Consider the following 27,075-nt stretch of genomic DNA (forward strand, 5'->3'; position numbering starts at 1 on the left):
ACACAAAGTGGCACACTTGTTTGTTATCCCAAAGTCCTATGGCCATGGGAGGCTGACCCAGAAGAATCAGAAGCTTACAGGCTACAACAGACAGATGCACATAAGTAAACCAGCAAAACAAAGTAACAAATGGGATCCTGTCGAGGACAAACACCCCGAGGTTGCCTTCAGACCTCTACATACAAGTAGCAGCGCATGGCACAGAGACAGGATTGCTATGAGTTCAAGGCCAGCCTGTGGCTACAATAACACCCCTCCATCTCAAAAAATTTAAAAGAAAAAAATTATTATTTTTTAAACTTTTTTTAAATTTAATTTTATGGGCTGGAGAGATGGCTTTAGCTAGCTAGATGCACAAAAATAAAACAAAAAAAATTATTTTATTTATTTGACAGAGAGAGAAACTGGCAGAGAGAGAGAGAATGGGTGTGCCAAGGCCTTCAGCCACTGTAAAAGATCTTCAGACGTACGCACCATTTTGTGCATCTGGCTTACATGGTTCCTGGGGAACTGAACCTGGGTCCTTTGGCTTCGCAGGCAAGTGCCTTAACTGCTAAGCCATTTCTTTAGCCCCTTTCTTTTGTTTTTTTGCGGTAAGGTCTTGCTACATATAGCCTGAGCTGACCTGGAATTCACTATGTAGTTTCAGGCTGTCTTCGAACTCATAGCAGTTCTCCTACCTTTACCTCCTGAGTGCTTGGATTAAAGGTGTGTGTGCCACCATGCTCAGCAAAAATTTTTTATTTAAATTAGACAATCCACCTCTGGGATTTCAGTTCACATATCACCTTTGTGTATGTGACTGAAAACCCTCTATCTCTGAAGTAGTCACTGCTCTCTAACTCCTGTCATACCTCAACTTTGTCCGAAAATTAATCTTTAAGACATTATCCCATCCCTAGTCCTATCTTTTCAGTTCCTCTTAGTGATAAAAATAAAATTAAAATCCTAAAATAGTAGACCCACTCAGAAACTGTGGAGTCAATGATTCTCTTGCTCCTTTGTTCTGTATTTCATGACTACCATCAGGTTCTGAGAATTCTTTACCATTAAGGGTCCCATTTCTACCACTGCCTCTATGCATTCCCATAATCACTATTCTTCTAGTTCAAGTTCTTAGTACTGCCTTCCTGGTCAACATAAAAATCCCCAACCTGTTGAGTGTGGTGGTGCACACCTTTAATCCCAGTACTCAAGAGGCAGAGGTAGGAGGATCGCCGTGAGATAAAGGCCAACCTGAGACTACATAGTGAATTCCAGGTTAGCCTGAGTAGAGTGAGACCCTACCTTGAAAACCCAAAAATAAATAAATAAACTCTTCCAGGCTGGAGAATGAATTCCAAGTCAGCCTGGGCTAGAATGAGACCTTACCTAGAGAAAAAGGGGGAAAAGAAAGAAAAATGCATTTAAAGGGCTTAGTGGTTAAGGGTATTTGCTGCTTGCTCTGCAATCCAGCTAAACAGAGTTTAGATACCCATCATCTATGTAAAGCTGTGTGGAAGATGGCACAGGGGGCTGTAATCCCAACACTCCTACAACAATAGGACGCAGAGCGAGGAGAATGCTAAAGATCACAGGCCAGCCAGACTGGCCTTACCAGCAATGAGACAGCAATTCTGAGACAGACAGAGATCAACTCTGTCTCAAGACAGGAGCAGACCAACACCACAAGGTTGTCCTTGGACCTATACACATGGCCCCACACAGAAATAAAAAAAATTTAATGCATTTAATATACCTAACCTACTAAATACTGTAGCTTAGCAACACAGTACACTGTCGAGTATCAATGGTTCACACTTGTGATCCAGTGGCCAACTGGGAGTTTCAGATCACTACTGTCTAGCATCTTAAGAAAGCACTGCACTGGGCTGGAGAAGATGGCTTAGTAGTTAAGGCACTTGCCTGCAAAGCCGAAGGATCCTGGTCGATAACCCAGGACCCACATAAGGCAGATGCACAAGGGGCACATGTGTCTGGAGTTCGTTTGCAGTGGCTGGAAGCCCTGGCATGCCCATTCTCTCTCTCTTTTACTTTACTTCTTTCTCTCTCAAATAAATATTTTAAAAAAGTACTGCATCATAAATCCAGATGTGTAAGCTCAGCCCCTCCCTTAAAAAGTATTTTATTTATTTGGAGATTGGAGAGATGACTAAGCAGTTAAGGTGCTTGCCTGAAAAGCCAAAGGACTCATGTTCAATTCCCCAGGACCCACATAAGCTAGATGCACAAGGGGGTGCAAGCATCTGGAGTTTGTTTGCAATGGCTAGAGGCCCAGGTGTGCCTATTCTCTCTCTCTTTTAAAATAAGTAAATATTTTAAAATATTTTAGAGCCAGTGTGGTAGCGCACACCTTTAATCCCAGCACTCAGGAGGCAGAGGTAGGAGGATTGCCATGAGTTTGAGGCCACCCTGAGACTCCATAGTGAATTCCAGGTCAGCCTGGGCTAGAATGAGACCCTACCTCAAACCCCCCCCCAAACAAAACAAAAAATAAATATATTTTAAAAATATTTTAGAGAAAGGCAAGTAGAGAGAGGAAGAGAGAATGGGCACACCAGGGCCTCAAGCCACTGTAAACAAACTCCAGACATATGTGCCACCTTGTGCATCTGGTTTATGTGGGATCTGGGGAATTAAACCTGGGTCCTTTGGCTTTGCAGGTAAGTACCTTAACTGCTAAGCTATCTCTTCCGCCCTGATATCCGGATATACCCTTAGTGCTTATCGTTCATAGGGAACAGTAGATACACTGTATGTGTGTATATGCCAGCCATCTACCATAAAAGAATTTTTTTAGTTGAAAAAAGATTATAATATATTATATATATCAGGGCTGGAGGGATGGCTTAGTGGTTAAGGCATTTGCTAGCAAAGCCAAAGGACCCAGGTTTGATTCTCCATGACCCACGTTAGCCAGATCCACAAGGGGGCACACACATCTGGAGTGTGTTTGCAGTGGCTGGAGGCACTGGTATACTCATTGTCTCTCTCTCCCTTTCTATGTCAAATAAATAAACATAAAATATTTTTAAAAATTACTTGGAAGAGAGCACATGCAATAACAGAGGCTGCCACATCACACAGCTGTAATAAAAACTGACTAGTACTTAATGTTTTTGAAACAACTGTTTAATATTTTAAAATTTTGAAAACTTGCTAATATTTTAATAATAATAATTTTGAAAACTTGCAAATCAAATTAAATCAAACTACAAGAGAAAATAAAAACTGAGTAAGGTGTTCATAACTTGGTGTGCACTTGTAACTAAGTACAACTAGTAATTCAGCGGCTGAGAGAACAATATTTCTGTAAACTTGACACTAGCCTGGGCTAAACAGGGAATTAAGGCTACCATGATGTACAGTGAGGACCTGACTCAAAAATCCACAAAAACAACTTGTAACTGTGACAGAATGCTTTAAATATAGCAATAAGGTGGCTGAAATTCAATGATTTGGCTGTTAAATCATTTAAAAAAATTTAATATTTAGCCAGGCATGGTGGTACACACCTTTAATCCCGGCACTCGGGAGACAGAGGGCTTTTTTTTTTTTTCTGGGAAAAGCAGGCAAGTGTCTTTCACAACCTCACTCTAATCAAGTGGCTTCTCAGTTTTGCAGCGATTTCCTCCCCCCCCCCACTGCAATGTGAAGTTATCGCCGCTATAAAAATGGTGGCCAACACAGCAGGAATCAGATTTAAACTTGAAGGCCATAATAGCTAAATTAGCAAACCCCCTTTATCAGTTCATCTGAAGCATGTCACTAACCTGGTGACTGACTGCGCCACAAGGTCCACAGCCAGTGAGTAAGGTCAGTTGTTATTCTTCGGGGACTCTAGCACACTAAGGCAATCACTAGTACCCAAGTGTAACTCTAGCCTCCATTGTTGCACGCTTTTTTCTCAATTTTTATTAACATTTCCCATGATTATAAAAAATATCCCATGGTAATACCCCTCTCCCTCCCCCCTACCACTTTCCCCTTTGAAATTCCATTCTTAATCCCAGCACTTGGGAGGCAGAGGTGGAGGATCGCTATGAGTTTGAGGCCACCCTGAGACTTCATAGTGAATTCCAGGTCAGCCTGAGCTAGAGTGAGACCTTACCTTGAAAACCCAAAAAAGTTCAGTCACTACATTTTAGTAAAACCTATATGTGACTGGACATGGTGGCTCTGATAATCCCAGTACTGAGAAGGCTGTAGGGTATGAAGGTTACCACAAATTCCAGTACAGACTGGGCTACAGAGTAATACCCTATATCAAAAAATCAAAGCTAAGCTGGGCGTGGTGGTGCATACCTTTAATCCCAGCACTTGGGAGGCAGAGGTAGGAGGATCACTGTGAGTTCCAGGCCACCCTGAGATTACATATTGAATTCCAGGTCAGCCTGGAGTAGAGTGAAACCCTATCTCGAAAAAACAAAGATATGGGGCTGGAAAGATGGCTTAGAGGTTAAGGCATTTGCCTGCAAAGACAAAAGGATCCCAAATGGATTCTCCAGGACCCACGTAAGCCAGATGCACAAGGGGGCACATGCATCTGGAGTTCATTTGCAGTGGCTGGAAGCCCTGGCATGCCCATTCTCTCTCTCTCCCGGACCCCCTTTCTCTCTCAAATACATAAATAAATAAAACATATTTTTAAAAAATCAAAACTATGGCCAGGCAGATGGCTCAATGGTTAAAGGTGCTTGTTTGTAATACCCACTAGCCAAAGTTTGGCCCAGGTTCAAATCCTCAGTACCCATGTATAGACAGATGCACAACAGCACATGTATCTATAGTGCATCTTCAGTGGCAAGAGGACCTGGCATGCCCCATACTCTGCCCATCTCTCTCTCCCAAATAAATAAAAAAAATTTTCGTGCAGGGTAGGGTTTCGCTCTAGCCAAGGCTGACCTGGAATTGGTCTCAGGGTGGCCTTGAACTCATGGCAATTCTCCTACCTTTGCCTTCTGAGTGCTGGGATTAAAGGCGTGTGCCACCACACCTGGGTTAAGTAGAAATATATATATATATATATATTTAATCAAAGCTTAAAAACAAAAGATCTGGGCTGCAGATATATGGCTTAGTGGTTAAGGGAATTACCTGTGAAGCCTAAAAATCTAGGTTCAATTCCCCAGTACCCACATAAGCCAGATGCACAAGGTGGCCCATGTGTCTGGAGTTTGTAGTAGCTGGAGGCCCTGGCATGCCCATTCTCTCTCAAATAAATAAATTTTTCTTAAAAACTTCTATAGTATACATTAATTTTGTTAGTGAAAATGCATTCTGACAAAACGTGTACACAGATTTTACATGTCTTTAGAATTGCTAACATGTAATTTGTTTAAGGAAACATAGAATATTCTCTGCCAAAGAGGTAGAAAAATTAATTATACTCAAACTCTACAAACCTAAACTATTCTGGGAAAAACCATAAATGAAGCCAACTCTACTCAGCAAACATGTCATGGAAACTTTGTATTTAATGACTCCCAATGAAAAACATGTGCCCCTAACTAACTGGCAGTGTAGAGGAACTCAAACATGGGAATAGGGCCGGAGAGGGCTCAGTAGATGCTTGCATGAAAAGCTTGATGGCCCAGGTTTGATTCCCCAGTATCCATGTAAAGCCATATGTGGGGCTGGAGAGAGAGAGCTCAGCAATTAGAGTTCTTGCCCATGAAGACTAGAGACTGGAGTTCGATTCCCCAATATCCATGTGTAAACCAGATGCACAGGGTGGTGCACATGTCTGGAGTTCGTCTGTAGTGGCTAAAGGTCCTTGGCACATCCACTCTATCTGCCTGCCTCCCTCTCAAAATAAGTAAATAAATACTTAAAAATGGCAATGTGTCTAGAGTTCATCTGTAGTGGCAGTAAACCCTGGCATACCAATTCATTTTTAATTTCCTCTCCTCTCTCTCATTCTTCTCCCTCCCTTACAAATAAATAAAAATTAGAGCCATTCTATCTACCTCTTTCTCTCTCTCTCTCCCAAATATATACATATATACATACACATATATATACATACATACATACATACACACACACACATAAATTTTAAAGCCTCCACAGGAACCACTATCACTGGGTTTTGATTATGTAAGACTACTGATTTGATATTTCAAGGTTTGTGTACCACCAGGTCACATTTGTTTACATTCAATACAAATATACAGACTACTCTTTTGCTTGCTTGTGACTCTTGGAGACCAAACCCAGGGCCTTCTACACACTGGAAATCACCCTAACGGTGTACTATACTAGTCAAAAGAATATGGGTTTTGAAAAACTATGTTATAATTGTATCCTATTATGTTTTGGGGGCTGGGGAAAGGGTCAGTGGTTAAAGACACTTGCTTGCAAAGCCCGCAGGCCTGGGTTAAATTCCCTAGTACACACATAAAGCCAGCCCTATGTACAGTGAGACACATGCATCTGTAGTTTATTTGTAATAGCACACCCATATCCATTTTCTTTCTCATAAATATTTTGTTATGCTTTTGCATATATTACTTTTATAATTTCATTTACATATCAGTAGAGAAATATCAGATATGTGAAAGTAGTTATAAAGTCATTAACTCTTGGTTCTAATGTGCTCTAAGTGTCTGCCTGCTCTTTTCTAGGGTACAGATGCTAATTATGGGCTATGGCTTTCTGAGCTTCAGGAAACACTGCTACAGAAAGATTGCTATGTGGTAACCAACCCTTTTCACACTTGTTACAAGTCTAACTAATCTACAGAAGGGACTAGACAGCCCACTTGCACTCCTGCTGCCTGTCTTGTTTAGCGAGCTGCATAGTGTGAGAGCCATCTCCTCATCAGATGTTCCATAGAGCAAGATGGTTAGGCCACAACCACACATTAATGTGTAGTTCTCTCCATTGCACTCAGCAGTCTATGTTGACTTCCTCATATTTGTATGACTATGATTCTGACTCACATTTGTCTGAAGAGCTTCCTGAAGTCCTCCTTGAGTTATTCACTGAAGATGTTCATTTCACCTAGAGTTTGTTATAAAACCTAGGATCGTTCTAGATTAAACTGGATGGGAATTTAAAATAAATGCTTACCAATTACTATATATGAAAATATCATGAGTGGCTGGGTGTGGTGGCATACACCTTTAGTCCCAGTATGTGGGAGGCAGAGGAAGGAGGATCCCTATGAGTTTGAGGCCACCCTGAGACCACATGGTGAATTCTAGGTCAGCCTTGGTAGAGTGAAACCCTAGAACCGAACGATCAAAGGATGGACGAATGGATGGAATGGAGTGAGGGAGGGGAGATGACTCAGGTGAAAAAGCACTTGTCATGCAACTCTGCGTACGGAGTTCAAATCCTCAGACCTCACATAAAAGGAAGAAATTGTAGCAGGTTTCCAGCACACCTATGGGAAGGAGAGAATTGCTTGGAAGCTAGCAAATGGGGTAGTGAAGCCGAGTATCGTGGCATATGCCTTTAATACCCAGAACTTGGGAGGCCAAGGTAGGAGGATCACCTGAGCCTGAGACTACATAGTGAGTTTCAGGTCAGCCTGGGCTATAGTGAAACCCTACCTTTAAAAATAAAAAAAAAGGTGTGTGTGAGAGAGAGAGAGAGGGAGGGAGGGAGAGAAAGCAAGAGTATAGGCTTGCTAAGGCCTCCAGCCACTGCAAATGAACTCCAGACACATGTACCACTTTGTGCATCTGGTTTTAGGTGAGTTACTGGGGGATCAAACCCAGGCCATCAGGCTTAAGTGACTTTAACTGCTGAACCATCTCTTCAGACCAAACCTTGTACTCTTGTGTACCATTTCAAACCTTATGCAATCACTGGCATACTTTTCATCTCTCGATTTGTCTATTCTGTACGTTTCATATAAATAGAATCATAAAATGTTTTGTCTTTTATGACTAGCTGCTTTCATATACAAAATATTGGCAGAGTTTATCCATTTTGTAATATGTATTTACTCATAGCTTGAAATAGAATTTTATTTTATTTTACTATACTTTTTTATTTTGGGTGTGGTTTTTCAAGGTAGGATATTATTTGAGCCCAGGATCACCTTCAGGGTGGCCTCGAACTCTAAAGCAATCCTCCTACCTCTGCCTCCCTAGTGCTAGGATTAAAAGCATGCGCCACAATTTTATTTATTTGAGTGACGGGGGGAGGGGGGGAGAGACAGAGAGAGAATGGGCGCTCCAGGGCCTCCAACCACTGCAAACGAACTCCAGATGTGTGTGCCCCATTGTGCACCTGGCTAACATGAGTTGAGTCCTGGGGAATTGAGCCTCAATCTGGGGTCCTTAGGCTTCATAGGCAAGCGTTTAAATGCTAAACCATCTCCCCAGCCCTGCCTTTTTAAAATATATATTATTTATTTACTTATTTCAGGAAAAGAAGGCCAGAGAGAGAATGAACATGGGCACAGCAGGGCTTCCAGTCACTGTAAACCAACTCCAGATGGATGCACTCCCTTGTGCATCTGGCTTAAATGGGCCCTGGAGAGTCGAACCGGAATCCTTCGGCTTTGGAGGCAAGTGTCTTAACTCCTAAGCCATCTGTCCAGCCCCTTACTTTTTAAAAAATTTTATTTACTGGGGTTGGGTGGACAGATAAGAATGGATACCCAGGCTGACCTGGAACTCACTATGTAGTCTCTGGGTGGCCTCAAACTCATGGCAATCTTCCTACCACTGCCTCCTGGTTGCTGGGATCAAAGTTGTGTGCCACCATGCCTGCCTTCTTTTTAAAAAATATTTTTAAAATATTTTTATTTGTTTATTTGAGAGAGGAAGGGAGGGAGAGAATGGGCACACCAGGGCCTCCAGCCACTACAAATGAACTCCAGATGCATCCACCCCTTGTGCATCTGGCTTGTGTGGGTCCTATGGAGTCAAACCTAGGTTCTTTGGCTTTGCAGGCAAGCGCCTTAACAGCTAAGCTATCTCCAACCACTGCAAACAAACTTCAGATGCATGCACTGCCCCTTGTGCATCTGGCACATATATTTGGAGTTCATTTGCAACAGCTGGAGGCCCTGGTGTGCCCATTCTCTGCCTTTCTCTCTCAAATAAACAACAACAACAACAAAATTTTAAAGGGAGGCATTTAGAATATGTAAGAGTCTAGCATCTAACACCTAATATTTACCTGCTAGAACTATCGATAAAGTTCTAGATAGTAATGTATTTATTTGACAGAGAAAGTGGGGGAGAAAGAGAGAGAAAATGAGCACAGCAGGGCCCCCAGCCACTGCAAACAAACTCTAGATGCATGTGCCCTTTTTATATCTGGCTTCTATGGGTCCTGGAGAATCAAACCGGGGTCATTTGGCTTTGCAGGCCAACACCTTAATCACTAAGCCATCTCTCCAGCCATCAACAAAGTTTAAAACAGATAGATAGTGCTTCATTTTTTGTTCCTTACAATATTGAGCACTGTCAAAAGTAACACTGAAGAGCCAGGTGTGTTGGCATATGCCTTTAATCCCAGCACTTGGGAGACAGAGGTGGGAGGATCGCCATGAATTCGAGGCCACCCTGAGACTACATAATGAATTCCACGTCAGCAAGGGCTAGGGTGAAACACTACCTAAAAAAAAAAAAAGAAAGAAAGAAAGAAAAAAGTAACACTGAATAGACATGCAAGCTCATTAACTGAAGGATAATAAACCTAGCCTTTCCAAACAGATCCAAGTGTGATGGTTTATGAAGCTTTTTGTTTTATTTTTTTAAAATTAGTACTGTGTTATATGTGCAGGCGTACTCATGCCATGGCATACCCGTAGAAGTCGGAACAACTTTTGGATGGATCCTCCAGTTCTACCTCATTTAAGACAGGATCTCTTATTCACTGCCCTTTGTGAGTTTCAGACAAATTCTTCTGCCTCTGCCCCCTCCCCCCACTTCTTTTAAACCCACCAGGATTAAAACACAACACAGGACTGAAGAAATGGCTTAGCAGCTAAGGCACCTGCCTGCAAAGCCAAAGGTCATAAATTCAATTCCCCAGAACCCATGTAAGCCAGGTGCACAAGGTGGTGCATGCGTCTGAAGTTTCTTTGCAGCAGTGGATGGCCCTGATGCACCCATTCTCCCTCTCTCTCTCTCTTTCTTTCTCTCAGTCTCAAAAACAAACAAACAAAAAAAAAAAAACCCCACAGATTCTGATTTTTACATGGTAACTGGACATCCACTCTCAGTTACTTGAGAGTAGTGCTGCAAGAGCTTAATACAGAACTGAGAATCAAACCAACGGCCTCCCACAAGCAAAGAGCTCTACCACTGAGGTTAATCCCCAGCCCTTAGGTTTTTAATTTTTTTTTTTTATACTTCTGGGTTCCTTTTCCTTTCCTTTCCCCTTTCCTTCCTCTCTTTTTCTTTTTTTCTTTAAGGTAGAGTCTCACATTAGCCCAGGCTGGCCTCAAACTCACAGCCATAATCCTACCTCTGCCTCTGGGATAGTGGCATCAAAGGTGTGTGGCACCATGCCCAGCTCAAATTTTTATTTTTTGAAACATGGCCTTCCTACGTAGTCCAGGCTGGCTTGGAACTCAAGATGAAGCTTCCTGTCTCAACTTTCCCACTGCTTGCTGGGATTACAGATATGTATTGCACATATGGCATAACTTTTAACTGTTGTTTTTTTTTCAAAGACAGTCTCCCTGTATGTAGCCCAGGCTGACCTTAAACTTCCCAAGTGTTGGGATTGTCGGTGAGAGCCACCACACTAAGCTAACTTTTTAGCTTTTGAAAAAATACTTTCAAAGACAGGTCACACTCTAGCCCAAGGTGACCTGGAATTCACTCTGTAATCTATCTCAGGGTGGCCTCAAACTCAAGGCGATCTTCCTACCTCTGCCTTGAGAGTGCTGGGATTAAAGGCAAGCATCACCTCGCCCAACTTTTTTTTTTTAAAAGGAAAGTTCTAGACCAGAACAGAACCAGGTGTGGTGCTCAAACCTATAATTCCAGGCTTAGGCAGAACTGCCACAAATTTGAGGCCAGCATGAGTTACCATACAAAACCCTATCTCAAGCAGGAACCAAAGAAAGAGAGTCGAGTTTAAAGCCGCCCTGGCCTACATATTGAGATTCTATCTGAAAAGTAAAATTTTTAAAAATCTTCAGAGCTACAGATCTATACTTCACCTAAAAGCCTTGGAATGAGATGAATCTAAACTTAGTATTTTTTTTTAAGTTTTAGCAAATGTCAAATATTATGTAATATAATACCCAGTGGATTGATAGTTCTTCAGTAAAATAAATGAATATTCTCACAAAGTAGGATAAAGAATCAACAAGCAGCCGGGCATGGTGGCGCATGCCTTTAATTCCAGCACTGGTAGGCAGAGGTAGGAGGATCACTGTGAGTTCGAGGCCACCCTGAGACTCCATAGTGAATTCCAGGTCAGCCTGGGCTAGAGTGAGACCCTACCTCGAAAAAAAAAAACAAAATAAATAAATAAACAAGCTCTCAAAAGTTCAGGTCAGGTTCTGTCATCAAGTAAGTGAATGGTTTTTCACAAGTCCTTGAACTGAAGTTATGAAAATCCTTATCTATCCCATGAGGCAGTGTTTTACATAAAAATGTGTATCAAAAAACCTAAAGCCAAAACTCAAACAAATTACAAATTTTAAAATACTCCTCTCAATACCTACCCCCTAGTAAGAGTCTCACTCTAGTCCCCAGGCTACCAAATTCACAACAATCCTCCTACCTCTCCCAAGTGCTGGGATTAAAGGCATGGGCCACCATACCGGTTCTCCTCTCAATAGTTTAACTTTTAAAAATTTTTTATTTTTATATATTTATTTGAAAATGACAGAGAGAGAGGGGGGGGAGGGAGAAAATGGGCGTGCCAGGGCTTCCAGCCACTGCAAACGATCTCCAGACGCGTGCGCCCCCTTGTGCATCTGGCTAACGTGGGTCCTGGGGAATCGAGCCTCGAACTGGGGTCCTTAGGCTTCACAGGCAAGCGCTTAACTGCTAAGCCATCTCTCCAGCCCAGTTTAATTTTTAATACTTTATTTTTATTTATTTGACAGAGAGAAAGGGGGAGCAAAGAGAGAGAAAGAATGGGTGTGCAAGGGGCTCCAGCCACTACAAACAAACTCCAAATGCATGTGCCACCTTATGCATCTGGCTAATGTGGGCCCTAGGGAATCGAACCTGGGTCTTTTGGCCTTGCAGACAACCGCCGCAACCGCTAAGCCATCCCTGAAGGCCATCAATACATTTAAGATACTTTACTATTACCCTTAAGTCTTGATTTTTTTCCTGATTGATAACCATGCCATTACAAGTAGACCTCCTGTTAGTCTCTTGAGAAATTAAACAAAGCAGGCTTTAAAACAGAGAAGTGTGCTGGGAATTGGATGTGATACCTATGCTTAACCTAATGAACAGGCCTGACAATAATCTGAATTCTGTAATTTGGTAGGGGAGCAAGCTTAGCCCAAGCAGTCCTCAACTTTTCTTTTAAATTATTTATTTGAGAGAGAGAGACAGAGAGCGAACGCGCAAGAGAGTGAGTGCGCGGGAGTGTGCACACACACACCAGGGCCTTCAAGCCACTTGCAAGTGCTTTAACCACTAAGCCATCTCTCCAGCTTGGCCTCCAACTTTCTAAAAAAATATTTTTGGGCTGGAGAGATGGCTTAGCGGTTAAATGCTTGCCTGTGAAGCCTAAGGACCCCGGTTCGAGGCTCGGTTCCCCAGGTCCTACGTTAGCCAGATGCACAAGGGGGCGCACGCGTCTGGAGTTCGTTTGCAGAGGCTGGAGGCCCTGGCGTGCCCATTCTCTCTCTCTCCCTCTATCTGTCCTTCTCTCTGTGTCTGTCACTCTCAAATAAATAAATTAATTAAAAAAATATATTTTATTTATTTATTTATTTGCTACTTTTCCGAGGTAGGGTCTCACTCTAGCTCAGGCTGACCAGGAATGCACTATGTAGTCTCAGGCTGGCCTCAAAAGCACAGAGATCCTCTTACCTCTGCCTCCCACATGCTGGGATTAGAGGTGTGAGCCACCACAGCCGGCTTATTTATTTATTTTTATTTATAGTTATTTGAGAGAGAGAACAAGGCAAAGGAAGAGAGAGAGAGAGAGAGAGAGAGAGAGAGAGAGAGAGAGAGACATGGGGAGGGAGGGAGGGAGGGAGAAAATGGGCGTGCCAGGGCCTCCAGCCACTGCAAATGAACTCCACATGCATGGGCAACTTTTTGCATCTGGCTAACGTGGGTCCTGAGGAATTGGGCCTTGAACTGGGGTCCTTAGGCTTCACAGCCAAGTGCTTAACCACTAAGCCATCTCTCCAGCCCATTTATTAATATGAGAGCAACAGAGAGAGAAAGAGGCAGAGAGAGAGAATGGGTACATCAGGCTTACAGTGGATACTGGAGAATCAAGCCTCAAACTGGAGTCCTTAGGCTTCACAGGCAAGCACTTCACCATTAAGCCATCTCTCCAGCCCCTATTTATTTATTAAGAGACAGAGAAAGAGAGCGAGCGAGCACGCGAGAGAGTATGTGCATGAGAATATATGGGTGCACCAGGACCTCTAGCTGAAACAAACGAAGTCCAGATGCATATGCCACCCGGTGCATCTGGCTTACGTGGGACCTGGAGAAGCGAACCTGGATCCTTGGGCTTTGCAGGCAAACACCTTAACTGCTAAGCCATGTCTCCAGCTCTGGCCTTCAACTTTTTAATTTTTTTTTGGTTTATTTTATTTATTTATTTGAGAGAATAACAACAGACACCAAGAAAGAGGCAGAGAGAAAGAGAGAATGGGCACGCCAGGGCTTTCAGCCACTGCAAACGAACTCCAGACGCGTTGCCCCCTTGTGTATCTGGCTAACGTGGGTCCTGGGTAATCAAGCCTTGAACCGGGGTCCTTAGGCTTCACAGGCAAGCGCTTAACCACTAAGCCATCTCTCCAGCCCCCAGGCCTTCAACTTTTGATTCTCTTGCCTCAACTTCCCAAGTACTGGAAATTGTGGCATACAATACCACACCTGGTTTTTTACAACCTAAAATCTAATTGGGGGCTGGAGAGATGGCTTAGCCGTTAAGGCACTTGCCTGCAAAGCCAAAGGACCCAGGTTCAACTCCCCATTCTCCTTCTCTCTACCTGCCTACTCTGTATCTCTCTCTCTCAAATAAATAAATAAAAGTAAAATATGAAAATCTAATTGGCTGACTGATTTTGGTAACATTATTAGGAACCACATAATTTATAATACTTCCTAACACAGCAAATCTACCACTTGTACAACTTTTAGCTTACTTTTGGCATATAAAACACCAAAAGCATCTAAGATAGTGCTACTAATTTGTAATGAATGCATTATGAAAATACTAGCCAAGCATCCTTTTATAAGCAGGCACAAAATACTTCAGCCAAGAAACAGAAGTGGAAATAATTCATTTGAATAACTATACTATCTGCTGGATCAAGATGTTTATATACCAGAAAGATAAATTTCCATGCAGATAAAAGTCATGGCTTGGGCTGGAGAGATGGCCTAGTGGTTAAGCGCTTGCCTATGAAGCCTAAGGACCCCGATTCGAGGCTCAATTCTCCAGGACCCACGTTAGCCAGATGCACAAGAGGGCACATGCATGTGGAGTTCGTTTGCAGGGGCTGGTGGCCCTGGCGTGCCCATTCTCTCCCTCCCCCCCCAGCACTCTCAAATAAATAAATAAAAATGAACAAAAAAATTTAAAAAAAAATAGTCATGGCTTTAAAAATGACTAATCTGGCTGGGTGTGGTGGCAGTGCCTTTAATCTCAGCTGAGCTCAAGGCCACCGTGAACCTACATAGTTAATTCCATTCCAGGGTAGCCTGAGCTTGAGTGAAAAGCAAAAAAACAAGGGCTGGAGAGATGGCTTAGCGGTTAAGCGCTTGCCTATGAAGCCTAAGGACCCCGGTTCGAGGCTCGGTTCCCCAGGTCCCATGTTAGCCAGATGCACAAGGGGGCACACGCGTCTGGAGTTCGTTTGCAGAGGCTGGAAGCCCTGGCACGCCCATTCTCTCTCCCTCTATCTGTCTTTCTCTCTGTGTCTGTCGCTCTCAAATAAATAAATAATTTAAAAAAATTTAAAAAAAAAACAAGAAACACTAATCTGAGCTGAAGGGGTGGCTTAGTGAGTAAGGTGCTTGCCTGCAAAGCCAAAGGACCCAGGTTCGATTCCCCAAGCATCTGGAGTTCGTTTGCAATGGTTGGAGGCCCTGGCGCACCCATGCTCCCCTCCCTCCCTCAAAAAAAAAAGATTGATCTAACATACTTATATTTTTACCTTATATCTTTTCAAAAGGCTAATTATGCAAAAGAAATAGATATGACTATAGCAAACTCTACCGTTTCTAGACATTTGTACACAGCATGACATAGAGAAGAATTTCACTTTGGGGGGCTCACTTTTGGGGTGCTGTATAGCTCAGTAATAGAGGACTTCCCTAGCATATACATAAAACCTTGATACTTAGCACCAAAAGGGGGGGAAGAAAATTAAACAGAGCCAGTAACATATTACAAGTTGAATTTATAATACTTATCTTGTTGACATTATGTATCACAATTATGTAACTGTTTTGGCATATACACATATGCAGAGTATGTGGAGGCTAGAGGACATAGGGGTTCCTTCTCTCTTTTGCTTACCTGTCTGTATCCCTGGTAGCTGCACACTAAATATGGAAGTGTCATTTTTGTCAGTGAGCATCAGTGATTCTTCAGCCTCCACCAGAGCAGGACAGGGCTTACAGGCATGCCTGGCTACAACCACATCTTACCACGGGTACTGGGAGTTGAACAAAGGAGTCCCTGGCCCTCACACCTGTGTGGCAAGCTCTAGTACCTGTTCAACTATCTCCTCAGCCTCTATTAATAATTTTGAGCATGCATAACAAATAAGTAAGCTGAAACTTTTTTTGTTTGTTTTTCAAGGTAAGGTCTCACTCTATCTCAGGCTGAGCTGTGGAGTCTCAGGGTGGCCTCAAACATAAATATATGTCATTCTATCTAGCCCAGGCTGACCAAGAACTCACTCTGTACTCCCAGGCTGGCTCTGAATCCACAACAATCCTCCTACATCTGTCTCCCGAATGCTGGGATTAAATGTGTGCACCACCATGCCCAGCGTTATGTGTCTTTTAGTTCTCTAAATCTTAATCATAACACTGTACCATACTGATGATTACTTTGAAAGAAATAATCAGAAGTTGTATGCTCTTCTAGGAACTAAATCTGAATTTTACTTATTACTTATTTATTTAATGTTTCTCAAGGTAGGTCTCCCTCTAGCCCAGACTGACCTGGAATTCACTAGTCTCAGTCTGGCCTTGAACTCACGGAGATCCTCCTACCTCTGCCTCCCAAGTTCTAGAATTAAAGGTGTGTGCCACCATGCCTGGTAAAATATTTATTTATTTTTAAACATATGTTACGTATTTGAGAAAAAGAGAGACAGAGAATGGGCGTGCCAGGTCCTCCAGCCACTGCAAACTCCAGACACATGTGCCACCTTGTGCATCTGGCTTATGTGTCCAGTCCTGGGGAATTAAACCTGTATCCTTTGGCTTTGCAGGATAACGCCTTAACCACTAAGCCATCTCTCCAGCTCACTAAATCTGAATTTTAAAGGAAAATTTAAAACATAAAAAAAAAAAAAGTCAGGTAAGTAGTCTGGGGAGATAGCTCAGCAGTTAAAAGGTACTTGCTTGCAAAGTATCCCTAGCTAGATTCCCCAGCATTCATGGAAAGCTAGATGCAAACAGTGGCACAAGCATCTGGCATTTGCTTGCAATGACAAGTGACCCAAGTACACACAAATGCACACACACAGAAAAAAAAAAAAAAAAAAAATCAAGCCAGGCGTGATGGTGCATGCCTTTAATCCCAGCACTTGGGAGGCAAAGGCAGGAGGATTGCTGTGAATTTGACAACAGCCTGAGATGACAGTTTTTTTTCTCTTGATTAAATGATACAAAACAAAATTAAAGGGCTAGAGAGATGGCTTAGAAGTTTATGTGCTTGCCTGCAAAGCCAAAGGATTCATGTTTGATTCCCCAGAACCCATGTAAGCCAGATGCACATTCTCTCTTTCTCTCTGCCTCTTCCTCTCTCTCAAATAAATAAATAATTAAAATAAATAAATAAAGTTTTGTAATGCCTCAAGATTTTTTGTTTCCCTTTTTTCAAAGTAGCATCTCCCTCTAGCACAGGCTGACCTGGAATTTACTATGTAGACTCAGGGTGGCTTCAAACTCACAGTGATCCTCTTACCTTTGCCTCCCGAATGCTGGGATTATAGGCATGGGGCTCCACACCCAGCTAAGATTTCATTTTCTAACAAAGTGTATTTTTTGTTTTCCTGCAGACAAATACAACTCAGCACTGGGTTATGGCTTTTTAAAGCCTCATCCTCCACAAAAATAGAAATGATTATTAACTACTACAAACCAGGGCTGGAGAGATTACTATCTGGCTAAGAACATTTCCTGTGCAAGCATGAGGGCCTGAGGCCCAATACTGCTCAAGTTATATCCCTAGGACTCACATATACAGCTGGGTATGGATACCAGTCCTGTGGAGAGCAGAGACTGGAAAAATGGTATGGCTCATGGAAAAACAGCAAGCTCTACGATCAGTAGGACTCTGGCTTAAATAATAAACAGCCGGGCATGGTGGCACACGCCTTTAATCCTAGCAGTTGGGAGGCAGAGGTAAGAGGATCACCGTGAGTTCGAGGCCACCGTGAGATTTAAACTGAGCACAATGAAGGCAAAAGCAGGAGAACTGCCTTGAGTTCAAGGCCACCTTGAGATGACGTAGTGAATTCTAGGACAGCATGGGCTAGATTCTACCTCGAAAAGCAAAACAAACAAAAAATAATGGGGGGCTGGTGAGATGGCCTAACACTTAAGTGATTGCCTGTGAAACCTAAGGACCCCAGTTCGAGTCTCAATTCCCCAGGACCCACATTAGCCAGATGCACAAGGGGTTGCACGCGTCTGGAGTTCATCTGCAATGGCTGGAGGCCCTAGTGCGCCCATTCTCTCTAGCTGCCTCTTTCTCTCTCTGTCATGTTTAAATAAAAATAAAACAAACAGGGCTGGAGAGATGGCTTAATGATTAAGCGCTTGCCTGTGAAGCCTAAGGACCCTGGTTCGAGGCTCAATTCCCCAGGACCCATGTTTACCAGATGCACAGGGGGCCCACACATCTGGAGTTCGTTTGCAGTGGCTGGAGGCCCTGGGGTACCTATTCTCTCTATCTGCCTCTTTCTCTCTGTCTGTCACCCTCAAATAAATAAAACAAAATAAAAAATATTTTTAAAAATTGAGAAAAAAAATATTTAAAAACAAACAAATAAATAAAACAAAATAAAAATAAAAATAAAAAGAATGGACAGAAGAGTAGGACACTAGTCCTTTTTGGCTACCTCAGGTAAGCACACCCTGCCATAGGCAAGCACATGGGGTGCTGCATGGGTGCACTCAGCACATAAACACAAAACTACAAACTGTAACTTATATTGTGGAAGTTGAAAGGCTGTACATCTGATACTAACACTCTCTGAACTCTCAGTATTCCAAGATCATTTCTTTCCTTCTACAGAAAACTGAGGCATAAAGGGATCATACTAGCTGGATATAGTAGGTCAAACTTGTACATACTTCTAGCACTTGAAAGGCAAGCAAGACTCCCAGTGAACAGCATAGCATTTGGCACAGGACTGGAGAGATGGCTTAGTGGTTAAGACACTTGCCTACAAATCATTGGAACCCAAGTTTGATTTCCCAGAACCCATGTCAGCCAGATGCACAGGATGGGTCATGCATCTAGAATTTGTTTGCAGTGGCTAGAGGCCCTGGGGCACCCAGAGAGAGAGAGAGAGAGAGAGAGAGAGAGAGAGAGAGAGAGAGAGTGTCTTGTAAATAAATGAAAGTAAAATTTTAAAAATTGGCAAAAAATAGTTTAAAAAAACAAAAACACCTTTTCAAGGGCTGGAAAGATGGCTCGGCAGTTAAGGTGCTTGCGTGCAAAGCCTAACAATACAAGTTTGATTCCCCAGTAACCACATAAAGCAAGATGCACAAAGTGGCACACACTCTAACCTCATCAGTGGTAGGAGGATCACTCTGAGTTCAGGTATAGCCTGTGATTGCCGGGCAAGCTGGGGCACACCTTTAATACCAGCACTGGGAGACAGAGGTAGAAGGATCGCTGTGAGTTCAAGGCCACCCTGAGACTATTTAGTGAATTCAAGGTCAGCCAGGTCTAGTGTGAGACCCTACATTGCTCAAACAAGCCTGTAATCTCAACACTAACAAAGACACTAAAGTAGAAGGATGAGAAGGATTATGAGTTTAAGGGGCCTATAACCTTACTACATATTATGGAGATACTGTCTTAAAACAACAAATAAACAAGCAAGCAAAAATGTATGTAACAAAATTCTAATATAGGGCTGGAGACATGGCTCAGCAGTTAAGGTGCTTGACTACAAAGCCTAAGACTCCAGGTTCAATTCCACAAAACCCACATAGGCCAGAGGCACATGGAAGTGCACGCATCTGGAGTTCATTTGCAGTGGCTAGAGGACCTGGAGTACCCATTCTCTCTCTCTACCTGCCTCTTTCTCTCTCCTTTTCTCTCTCAAATAAATAAATACATATATATTTAAATTTTAACATACCTGGTCCTTTTACATACTTTTATAATGAAAATAAGAAAATGAAAACCCTAATTCAGTTGGATAGCAGTAAACATTTTATTATCAACTTGCAGTTTGCTATCTTTGGCCAAATGCATAGCTCAATAGAAATGCTTGCACACCAGGCCCTGAGTAACATCAACAATAAAAATCCATCTTTGGAACCCAAGTGAAATAATCACTATATAAAAAAACAAATGGGCTGGGAAGATGGTCTAGTGGTCACAGGCAATTGCTTCTAAAAGCCAACGGTTCAATTCTCCAGTACGCATGTAGAGCTGGACACAACAGTAGATTATACATTTGATATTTGTTGGCAGTGGCAAGAGACTATGGCATGCATGCATACTCATACACGACCATGCAAATAATTTAAAAAACAAAACAAAAAGCCAGACCTGGTGGCTCATGACTTTAATCCCAGCACTCAGGAGGCAGAAGTAGGAGGAAGATCTTGGTGGGTGAAAAGCCTGCCTGACACTACATACTGAATTCCAGGTTAGCCTGGGCTAGAGCAAGACCCTATCACATACTGGCACATGTGTCTGGAGTTCGTTTGCAGTGGCTGGAGGTCCTGGCGTGCCCATTGTCCTCTTCTCTATCTCTCTCACATAAATAAATTAATTAAAATATTTTTCAAAAACAGCAACGTTGAGCATAGTGGTACACACCTTTAATCCCAGCACTTAGGAGGCAGAGATAGGAGGATTGCTGCTGGTTTGAGGCAGAGACCATCCTGAGACTGAATAGTAAACTCCAGGTCAGCCTGAGCTAGAAGAAGACCCTACCTCAGAAAACTAAAAATAAATAAACACAACAAATGTTCTGATAGCCTGTCAGAAAAATATATATCCTTAAAGTAGCTAGGTGCCTTGGCTCACACCTATAATCCCAGCACTGCAGTAATTTCTGAGTTCAAGGCAATTTGGTCTATAGAGTGAGTTCCAGATCATCCTATGTTAAGAGGGAGGGGAGGGGCAGTTCTGGTAGACATGGCTCAGTTGGTACCACCTTTGCCCATCACACTTGAAGTCCTGGGTTCCATCCCCAAAACTATATAATACCAGGAACAGGCCAGTGTGGTGGTGCATGCCTTTAAGCATGAGACTACAAAGTGAATTCCAGGTCAGCCTGGGCTCAAAAGAAACCATACCATAAGCCGGGCATGGTGGCGCACGCCTTTAATCCCAGCACTCGGGAGGCAGAGGTAGGAGGATCGCCGTGAGTTCAAGGCCACCCTGAGACTACAGAGTTAATTCCAGGTCAGCCTGGACCAGAGTGAGACCCTACCTCAAAAAGCCAAAAAAAAAAAAAAGAAACCATAAACCATACCATGGGCTGGGGAACAGGAGTAGCAGCTCAAGGCCACTCTCCTCTACACAGCAAATTGCCAGCCAGCCCAAGATGTTCCTAAAACAGGGGGGAAGGAGAGGAGGGCTGAAGACTTGCAAAGCCTATTGGCCCAGGTTCAAATTCCTCAACCACTGATACAAAGGCACATGCAGAAAGTGGAGCAAACACCTGCCACTCATTTACAATGGGGAAGAGACCCTGATGCATATGGTATCAGTGGCAGACAACACTCTTAGCATTCAGAAGACCATGCATGGAATCAATTCTCAGCACTGAAAGAAAACAAAAATGCCTTCAAGCTGGGCATGATAGCACAGACCTTTAATCTCAGCACCCGGGAGGCAGAGGCAAGAGTATAGCTGTGAGTTCAACCACCCTGAGACTAAATAGTGAATTTCAAGTCACCCTGGGCAGACCCTATCTCAAAAAAAAAAAAAAGCCTAGAAGATCAAAGGACAAGAGAAATCAATACTGACCATGTACTGACATTTCCTTGGAATTTGCATTAATAATCTCTCATCTATGAGGAAAGGAAATGGAGTAAGAGACTTCTATTTACATACCTTAAAATGTGCTGCAAAACACACAGCTCCTGTGATACAAGTTGAACACAGTACTTAGAACTTCTCGGATGGAAAGCTATAAAAACATAAGAAATATAGGAATTATATCTATTCATTTTATAATAAAAACAAAAGGGTCAGGCTGGAGAGATGGCTCAGCAGTTAAGGATCTTGCCTACAAAGTCAAAGGACCCAGGTTCAATTCCTCAGGACCCACGTAAGCCAGATGCACAAGGGGGCACATGCATCTGGAATTTATTTGCAGCAGCTGAAGGCCCTGGCACATCCATTCTTTCTTCCTCTTTTTTTTTCCAATGTAGAGTCTCGCTCTAGCCCAGGCTGACCTGGAATTCAATACACTATGTAGTCTCAGGGTGTCCTTGAACTCACAGTGATCCTCCTACCTCTGCCTCCCAAATGCTGGGATTAAAGTCATAGGCCACCACACCTGAAGTCTCTCTCTCTATATCTGCCCCTTCCGGTCTCAAATAAATAAATAAAAACAAAAGAACAAAAGGGTTACTAAATTTTTTAATGTATTTTATTTATTTATTTGAGAGAGGGAGAGAAATAGGCAGGTACGGGGGGAAGGGTGGGTGATAAAATGGGCAGGCCAGGGCCACCAGCCACTGTAAAATAACCCCAGATGTATGCGCCCCTTGTGCATCTGTGGGTCCTGGGGAATCAAACCTGAGTCCTTTGGCTTTGTAGGCAAGCACCTTAAGCACTAAGCCCTCGCTCCAGCCCAATTTTTTTTAAATTTTGCTTATTTTTATTCATTTGAGAGTGACAGACAGAGGGGAGGGAGGGAGGGAGGGTGGGAGAGGGGGAGGGAGAGAGAGGGAGAGAGAGAGAACACCTGCAAAGGAACTCCAGATGCATGCGACCCCTTGTGCATCTGGCTAACGTGGGTCCTGGAGAACCAAGCCTCAAACCAGGGTCCTTAGGCTTCATAGGCAAGCACTTAACTGCTAAACCATCTCTCCAGCCCAGCCCTAATTTTTTAATGTTGTTTTTCCAAGTAGGGTCTCACTCTAGCCCAGGCTGACCTGGGCTTCATTATGTAGTCTCAGGGTGGCCTAAAATTTACAGCAATCCTCCTACCTCTGCCTCCTAGGTGCTGGGATTAAAGGTGTGCATCACCACACCCAGCTTGTAACCCTTTTTCTTGGTGCACGTATGTTGCGTGGTATGGTGTATGTGGTGCATGCACTTGTATGTGCTGAGGCAGTCCCCCTACAAGAGCCTGCAGAGGCCAAAGGAGAACTTCATTAGGTGTTTCTAATTCCCTAACCCCAGTGCAGTGATTCTCAGGTCTCTGCTCCCCACAGGACTAGGTTACAGACACACCCAGCTTTTTTTTTTTTTTTTTTTTTTTTAATATTTTTTAATTTTTTTTTTTTTTTTTTTTATTTACTCGAAAGTGACAGAGAAAGAGGCACATAGAGAGAATGGGCGGGCCAGGGCATCCAGCCGCTGCAAACGTACTCCAGACTCATGTGCCCCCTTGTGCATCTGGCTAATGTGGGTCCTGGGGAAATCAAGCCTCGAACCAGGGTACTTAGGCTTCACAGGCAAGCGCTTAACCGCTAAGCCATCTCTCCAGCCCCACACCCAGCTTTTTACATGAGTGCTAGGGCAACTGAACAATGGCAGTCTCAAGACCCCTCAGGCCTTCATGCACACTTAATGGGAGGGCCATCTCTCCATCCCCAAATTTCTGGAGCTTGGGGAGACTGCTCAGTGGGTAAAGCATTTGTTTTACAAGCCAGAGCATTTGGACCTCCAGAACGTTTGTACAGTGGGCATGTAGCATGAGTCACCTATAATCCCAGCATGCCTAGAACAAGATGGTGCCAGGCAAATTCTTAAAAGCTTCAAGTCCAACTAGTCTGGCCCACTTTGCAAAGAACATTGACACAAACTGCCTCACTCAAGGTGGAAGGCGAAGACCAAATTGTCCTCTTACCTTCACACAGGTGGGGTGGCATATGTGTCCTGACACACAAATACATACATACTCAAAGATAAAAAATTGTAAGGAAGTCAGGTGTGGTGGCACACACCTTTAATCCTAGCACTCGGGAGGCAGAGGTAGGAGGATCTCCGAGAGTTTGAGGCCACCCTGAGACTCCATAGTGAATTCCAGGTCAGCCTGAGCTAAAGGAAGACCCTGACTCAAAAAACAGTAATAGCCAGGCGTGGTGGCACACGCCTTTAATTCCAGCACTTGGGAGGCAGAGGTAGGAGGATCACCGTGAGTTCGAGGCCACCCTAAGACTCCATAGTGAATTCCAGGTCAGCCTAGGCTAGAGCGAGACCCTACCACAATCCCCTCCCCCTAAAAAACAGAAAACAACAACAACAAAATTTGAAAGGAATGCTATATTAAAATTTCCCAAATATGGGGCTGGAGAAATGGCTTAACACCTGGCTCCATTCTTTTTTTTTTTTTTTAAGTTAAAACTTTTTTTTTAATTTTTGAAGCATTTGAGTTTTTTTTTGTTTGTTTTATTTTTCAAGGTGGAGTTTCACTCTAGCCCAGGCTGACCTGGAATTCACTCTGTAGTCTCAGGGTGGCCTTGAACTCAGGGCAATCCTACCTCTCTCTGCCTGCTGGGATTAAAGGCGTGGGCCACCATGCCAAGTTGAGTTTTTTTTTTTTTAATTTACAATCTTTTAAAAATATTTTATTTATTGAGGAGAAAGAGGCACATACAGGAAAAAAAAAAATGGGTGTGCCAGGGCCTCCAGCCACTGCAAACAAACTCCAGACTCACATGCCACCTTGTGCATCTGGTTTATATGGGGACTAGGGAATCAAACCTGGGTTCTTAGGTTTCGCAGGCAAATGCCTTGACTGCTGAGCCATCTCTCCAGTCCCTAGTTCATTTTCTGAGACAAGGTATTAGTAAGTAGCCCAGGTTGGCCTCAAATTTGTGGCAACTCTCCTGCCTCATCCTCCTGAGTTCTATGTGTACCACCATATTCAGATTAGCTCTTCTTTCTTAAATTTTACTTATTTATTTGAAAGAGAGAAAGAGGCAGATGGGAGAATGGGCACACGAGGGCCTACAGCCACTGCAAACTAACTCCAGATGCATTCACCTCCTTGTGCATCTGGCTTTATGTGAGTACTAGGGAATCGAATCTCTATCCAGTGGCTTTGCCGACAAATGCCTTAACTGCTTACGCCATCTCTCCAGCCCTCAGTTTAGTTTTTATTTCATTTTATTATTACTTTTTAATATTGTTGGGCAGAAGAGATGGCTCAGAGCTTAAAGACACATGGTTGTAAAGCCTGTCAACCAGGGATCAATTCCACAGCCACCCACATAAAGCTGGATGGGCATTTAGTTTCTATGACAAGAGACCCTGACAAATGCATTCCTAAACACAGACATTTCAACAAAATGTTAGTTGTAGTTGTAGTCCATGGGGCTAAATAAAGAGTTCAGTCCATACTTGCATGTGAACATGATAATATGAACTCAGATACCCAGCACTGACATAAAAGCTAGGCATGGTGGCTGGCATACCTGTAATCCAGCCCTGGGGAGGTGGAGAGGCAATCTCCAAGGTTTGTTACCTAGCTAGTCTAGCTGAATTACTGAGCTCCAGGTTCAGTGAAAAACCTTGTCTCGAAACAAAACAAAAGGTGGACAGTGATTAAGAAAGACACCTGACGTCAACCTCTAAGCAGTACTCAAGAGGCTAGCTGGCTACCGAAATCACCTAGTTCAGGTTGTGGAGATAAATAAGGTGGAAAGCCAGGGGAGATAGCACAGCCTTTAATCCCAGCACTTGGGAGGCAGAGGTAGGTGAATCGCTGAGTTCAAGGCCACCCTGAGATTACATAGTGAATTCCAGGTCAGCCTGAGCTAGAGCAAGACTCTACCTTGAAAATACAAAATAAATAAGTAAGTACGGTAGAGAGTGATAGAAGAACAGTCATATTCACATCTGGATTCCAAACATGCACATAAGTGTGGCCACATACATATGAACATTTATACACACATTGGAAGAATAAAAATAAAATTTTAAGTGACCAACAGGACCCACATAAACCAGATGCACAAAGTGGCACATGCATCTGGAGTTTGTCTGCAGAGGCTGGAGGCCTCTAGTACACCCATTCCTCACCCCCACCCCCGTAAATAAATAAAAATGAAAAATACTTTATGTGTAAGTAGAATCGATTAACGGGGGTGAAAAGGCCCAAAGTGAGGTCAGGGGAAGAGATTGAGTAAAGGAAAGGTGGAGGGAGGGCTAATCAAAACCTAACAGGATATAAACAAATCATATGGAATCCTCCAGTTTTGGACAATGGAACACTCAGGAGCCGTAGATCGTTGCTAGAAAATTTTCAGTGCCAGGGATGGGATACTTTCCAGTGAGTTGTTGGCCAGGGAGGTCCCTGGTTTCCCACCAGGAAGAGATGGTAAGACCCTATTTCTGGAGACTCCATATACTTGGGCTGCAAAGCCAATGAGAAATCCTGCTGGAACTGAGCTGATAACCTCCTCCATGTAGACCAGCTGACAGAAAGCTGGAAGAAGCCATTCTACATGTAGTTTAATGGGAAACAGAGATACAACCAGTGAAGATACTCAACAGTGGACACTGTAAGCCTTATAATTGGCCAGCCAGGCCAAATGAGCCAACAGGTGCAAAAATGGCATGTCTATCATGGTGGAAACCAACTGTCCTCCAATTGGACTGGAGGCCTGCTCATGGGAGGGAATACATCCCTGATACTGAAAACTTAAAACAGGGGTAGTCATGAGCCCTAGGGGTGTAACATCTGCTGATGTCTGGATAAATGTGTATACTATGCTTATCAAACTGCCCAGTAAGTACTTCTCTTAATATTCATACCCTTATGTTACTGCTACTCTCACTTTGAGTACAGAATCTTCTCTTTTCAAATGACAGTGACCTTGGGACGACTCAGAAGGTATCATAGTGCTGGAAAGAAGTGACTGGAGTACTGAGTAACATCTTTTATTTTTTATTTTATTTTTTTAATTTATTTATCTTTTTTTTTTTTTTTTTTTGGTTTTTTGAGGTAGGGTCTCACTCTAGCTCAGGCTGACCTGGAATTTACTCTGCATTCTCAGGGTGGCCTTGAACTCACGGTGATCCTCCTACCTCTGCCTCCCGAGTGCTGGGATTAAAGGCATGCGCCGCCACACCCAGCTTCTGAGTAACATCTTGATCACACCTTCCAAGGCTCAGGGTCTAATGCGGATGAGGTAGTGGAAAGAATGTAAGGGCCAAAGGAAGGGTAGGACTCCTTACAACATGCTCCCTCCAGACACAAAATGGCCTGGATATCCATGACCTCACAGTGCCTGACACTACCTACACAAGACCATCATAAGAGGAGGAAAAGACCACAACATCAAAATAAGAGAGAGACTGGTTGAGATGGGGAGG

At 43.2% G+C, this 27,075-nt stretch overlaps 1 protein-coding gene and 1 non-coding gene across 2 annotated transcripts in view; both read right to left on the reverse strand.

The window, feature by feature from the left end:
- The window catches only part of Rhoa (ras homolog family member A), a 53,015-nt gene that overhangs the window by 20,596 nt on the left and 5,344 nt on the right, over positions 1 to 27,075 (reverse strand). The window contains exon 2 of the mRNA XM_045136675.1: positions 21,634 to 21,709. The gene's annotated coding sequence lies outside the window, so the exon portion shown is untranslated. The remainder of the gene's footprint in view (positions 1 to 21,633; positions 21,710 to 27,075) is intronic.
- Positions 3,761 to 3,890, reverse strand: LOC123455677. Its single transcript, XR_006634060.1, has one exon. It is a non-coding gene; the product is annotated as a small nucleolar RNA SNORA3/SNORA45 family (small nucleolar RNA).

This window comes from Jaculus jaculus, chromosome 17, assembly GCF_020740685.1.
Source record: "Jaculus jaculus isolate mJacJac1 chromosome 17, mJacJac1.mat.Y.cur, whole genome shotgun sequence".
NCBI lineage: Eukaryota > Metazoa > Chordata > Mammalia > Rodentia > Dipodidae > Jaculus > Jaculus jaculus.